Raw genomic sequence first — 5,386 nt, 5'->3', positions numbered from 1 at the left:
TTAAAAAACGTTCCTTGGGGGGGCCTGCCGAAAAAACTAATCATCCGTTTCACACAGCATCCACTAGAAACACAGGAAGAGAAACTGGAAAAAAAAGTTTTCCAGCTACACTCTACCCCTTCTGTGCCCAGCTGCTCTACCGCAATCTTGAGTAAGGACCACTGATCTTTTGGGGGAAAAAAACTCAGATTTTCACGCAGTTGAACCCAGGCTTTTCAGCAGCACTAGTGGGAGAAGAAAGGGTTGGTTCCCCCCAGAAGCAGCAGCAGCCGAGGGCTTGCTGGGCTGCCCTCACACACAGCACGTGAGGAAACAAGCCCAAAAGCCCATGCTAAATTGTGCAGAGCAAGAATTAGGGCATAGGAAATGGTCAAGGACCAGCAAGGAGCCAAGGCCAAATACACTTTGTAGTCCCTGCTATAGACAGACATGTGTACACCACAGTTATCCAAATCTCATCTGTAATCTCTTCAGATGACGCTACACTCTTCCCCATAAATACTCCGAAACTAACTTTGTTCCTATAGAATATTTCTAGCGGAGGACGTTGAAACAACCAAGTCAACCCTTGCCACAATTGCCCTGGAGGTGCAGCAGGGACTTGCTGCTCAGCTGGCAACTTCCATTTGCTGAGCAGAGCCCACCAGAGCGCTCCTTAATGCTGTTCATCCCTCCAACTTTCTTTTCCCAAACTTCCCCACACTGCTTTACTAGGACACAACTGCAATCTAAAGGTGTTTAGAAGAAAAAAAAAAAAAACAAAAAAACACACCAACTCAGTTAGCCGTGCTCCCTCAAACGCAACACGCTGTGGCTCGTAACCGAATTCATTAGCATCGGCCCATTGACGTCAAGCACAACTGAACCGTTGGCTCCCCAAAAGCTCACTGCTCCTGCAAGCTGCTCCTTCCAAAACATGCAGGTCAAGACTCCACGGGATATAAATCTCAGTAACCTCGTTGAATCCAATCAAACACATCAGGGGGGAACACAGACCACCACCTTGTTTACATCCAGAAAATACAAAGCAATTAGGACAGAGCTGGCATATTTTAAAAATTACTACATATATTTTTAAAGGAAGACATTCCAACCTCTTTTCCTGTTCCCTTCCTCTCCCACTACCTCTGCACCATTAGATCAGGCTTGCCTTTTTTTTTTTTTTAACCTGTTTACATGAGAATTATATTTAATATTACTAACTGCATTGGTCACAAGGAGGAACTGAATAGGCGATGCCCATAGCCAGTATGTGCAACCCAGTACCTACAACAGCCCCAGCACCCAGAGACACCCGCCAGCACACAGCACAAATTCGGGTGCTGGTATCCACAGCATCATGGACACGCAGGGAGGTGGAGGGGAGGAATAGGGACACAACAACATATGACGACAACACTCCCAAAGCAGGGCTTGCAGTGACCAACGCTCGCGGCGACACAGCCATGGGGTTTGCAGAGGTTGGGTGTGTCTACAGGAGTTTCAGTCGCCATTTAGATACCCCGAAAATAAGTCGTAAAAGCAACGCCTTCCTCCTGTGCATCATCCCATAGCGAACACACAGACGCATCAAAACATCCAGCCGCATCGGCACGTGCAAGCATAAAGGTGCACTCCCACATGCAAGCACTTAAGGTTTAATTTTAAGGAAAAAAGAAAGTAGTCCTAGACATAATTAATTTCAAATCCCATTGACCATAAAAAGGATTGAAAGCAAAACAAGACTTAAGTGCTACAGATCCAGCTGCATGGAGATTTTTGACCAAATACCAGAAAACTTTTCAAAGTAATTTATTAGTTTAATCTCTCAAACAGTATGTTGGGATTTTTGATTGATGTGATGGCCCTAAGATCACATTCTGATACCAGACCTTTAGCATGGCACCTCACTCACTCCCCCCAGCCAGTGTCTCAAGTGCAAATACCTGTTTTGCGGGCATCAGATCTCAGTTCTAGGGGTTTGTTTTGTTTTAATTCAAGTCCAAGTCTGGAGAGTCTCAAACTTATAACAGATTGGTTTGGGGGTTGCAAAACAAAGCTTAAACTGAAAAAGTTTAACCAAAAGAAAGCCAGTTCATTTTCTGTCCACCCTCAGTTTTGTCTTATGGAAATATGAGATTTAGGGTTTTACCGCAAACACGATGACCTAGAAAGGGAACAAAGTATGAAAGTTCTGGCTACAGCAAGTGGAACTTCACCCAAAAAGCTTTTTCATCAAGACAGAAAATCTCTGCTTGAAAAAGGATCCATTTACAAAAAAGAAAAGCACAATCCAGAGTCATTAAAATGCACAAAATTATTCAAGTGTCCCCCAAAACTGACTTTGCAACATTTAATGGATGCATCTAAGTTCAGGCACCTCTGTAGGAGACCATACCTGTCGCTAAATCAGACCTGGTAACACCATGCAAGAGTAAACCCTTTTCATTTCAAAATTAAATCATTGCATGGTGCAGCACTCTGCCATTCCCAAACAATTTCAAGTAATATTTCTGAAACTCCAGCCTCAGAGGTACAGCTTTGCAGACAGGACACATACAACTGTGACAGAGCTCTTACTGTGAATAAATAATGGTGGCTATATCTAGAAAACAATACCAGCCTACACACTGCTTGATAAATATCCCCTATTAAGAGGCTCCAGCATTTTACAAGCCTACCAGATAACTGGCAGTGATCACACTGTAATCCATTTTAACTCACATTGAAAAGTGGGTTTTCTCCTTTCAAGGGAGACAGTCTTTCCGCAGCCAAGTAGTTGTAAGCAAAGTTACAGCTCTCTGAAAAAAAACCACAAGACCTATTTCATCTGAAATACCTGAACTAGGATTATTATATTGTGTTTTCACAGCCATTACAAATTCCTCTGGTGAAGTCAGCATGCCTTCACTGAAACACATCCATGCCCACGCAGAGCAGTCTGGAACAGCAGGCGCTTAGCTTACCTGGCTGGGACGCCGCACATTGATCCAGGAGAGGCGACCCCACGATGGAAGGATGGATCCCCAGCTGAGACCACCAAGGCATGGTCTCTGCTCCCAAAGCACCCAGCACCCTGTTACGCCCTTTAATACCCAGCGCAGCAGCCCCAGGCTTGGCAGGTGACCTTCGCTCCGGGGCAGACCCGGCTCAGCTGCCGAGCAAGACGAAGCACCTGGAGGCAAGCGGTGGCTCCCAGGAGCACGGGGAGACCCGAGGTACTCAGCCTAGGACAGTGACATTCCTCTGGGCAAAAACCACAGCCCTGCCAACAGAATGATGAAAAGAACTGCTAATATTATGGTATCTGTATAACACCTGAGACAGGGACGAAAAAGCATGAAAACTACCAGAAAAGAGGTGTTTTTCCTCTGGAAATCAGAACAGCTTTGTAATCTCGTTAGAGCTGATTGAGGCGTGATTTGTGCCAGGCAAGAGCGAGTTCAGCTCTGCCCTGACACCACTCCAGGTATTTTATTTACTTTGAGACGAAAGCCATGGCATAAAGCAAAGCTGTATCAGATAGAGGCTTTATCAAAGTATCGAGAATGATTCTCCTTCCCGCCAGCATACTCTGGTTTTTGAGGTAAGGAAGAGTGCTTGTAGCAAGGAGTCACGGCTGCTCAGGATCCATCCGATATCCCTCGCTCTCCCCTGGTTTTATAGAGAGGTCTCAGTTGCCTAACTCAGGGCTCCAGTATGTTTTTGCTAGCAAGGCACCCAAATCCTTCTGTAGATTTAGCCCTCAACATCCTAATTAAAGAAGCAGATGCTTTTTATGGCCTTATGTCAGCTTGGAATAATTTTTAGTTATTGAAAACAGCTGCTCTTCTGATTAGTACACTGAGCATTTATTTTTCTCTTATACCAGTGTCAAACTGCTTCACTGCAATGCAGACAGGAGATGCTTAGTTTTACAAAATAAATCTGTGCTAAGGAGAAGAGAAACGGAACAAATATTTTGGCATTTTTTAGCAGTGGTACACAATGAGACAAAGTACATCCTCAGTCAATTGATTCACTGTTGTTCTGACACGGCATGAAAAATGAGGAAAGCCATAGAAAAATGAGGGCTTTTTCTAGTGCTTCAAAACTTCCCACAGAACAGTTTGCTTCAGTTTAAAGTTGTGGCAGCAGAACACTTCACCACAGAACCTCCACAGCAGTGCGACTGCAAATGCTATTGAAAAAAAAGAAAGAAGAAAAAAAAAGACAGACCTTTTACAATGGAAAATGGCTCAGATTAAAGTTTTTCAGCCCAAAAGGTCTCGGGGAGGCTACCTGGGAGCAGGCAGGATGGGGCAGAGCTGGCAAGACCTGCCACCAGCAGCATGGCCCAGCCAGGCAGCGGCTCTGCCCGTCTCCCTCATTCCAGCCCTCCCGCCCGTCCGCTGCCTTTAAAGCTCTGAAACCCTACGCAGGTTTTACGGCCTTTAAAAGACAGAAAACCCCACTGAGGCATCAGCCCCGTCAGCCTCTGCTTGTAAAAGGAAGGGAGGGTGTATGTTTGTTTGTGTTGAAAATGTCAACTAATTTGGGGCAATTTTTGAGCCCAGCTGTGGACTGATCTGATTAAAGGTGCTTGGTTAACAAACAACACATGCTTCGGCCAAGATACCGAAGTAGAAAAAAATAATCATGTAGAGAGACAGTATTTTCCAGGCATTATTGTTAATTGAATTTGACATTAGATAAAGACAACTCCCTCTCTGCAAAGATGCATATTTATCCAAAGCACTCCTCACTGTGCTTAACACAATTGACTTTGCAAGATAATTTTTAATGTATTTTAATTAAATTAAAAAAAAAAACTGCTTTCAAAATAAATGTCAACACTTCAAATGAAACTAAAAGTACCGCTGGCACAGCTATAGACCCTAAGAAATTTAGGAATATGAGGGAGCTGTCATTTCAGTAAGATGTATGCATGCTTCTTGCCTTCCCAGTCAGGGTTTCAGGCAGAAATCCCTTCCACTGGTATTTGGTTAATGATGAAATATGGCCTCAGCAGAGGAGCCAGCACAAAGCACCATCGCGGCCCTCCCAGAGCCATCATGGGGGTTTAGAATCAGCGGGGTTGTGCCACGTGCATCCCGCGTCCTTCCCCGGGACCTCCGAGCCCGGACCTTTGCACAGCCCCAGCTGCCGGCCGCCGCTCACGCTGACCCGCTGAGCACTCTGCAGGCTTTCAGCAGCTCAAAGTCTCCTAACCTGGCCGCCTCCTCGGTGGGTACGCTTTACGCAGAGGGTTTTGGAAGGAAGCGGGTGCTCCTCTGGTTCGTACAGTGTTGCCAGCTCCTCTTTTCCCCAGAGGACCAGGCAATTAATTTATGGAGAGGATTAGATCCGAGCAGATTCTTGAGAGACCCTGAATTTTTGCATTGCTTTCTCAAGTACATTTGTAGAG

Source organism: Phaethon lepturus, unplaced genomic scaffold (assembly GCF_000687285.1).
Source record: "Phaethon lepturus isolate BGI_N335 unplaced genomic scaffold, ASM68728v1 scaffold13355, whole genome shotgun sequence".
NCBI lineage: Eukaryota > Metazoa > Chordata > Aves > Phaethontiformes > Phaethontidae > Phaethon > Phaethon lepturus.
Note: the sequence above shows the minus strand (reverse complement) of the source record.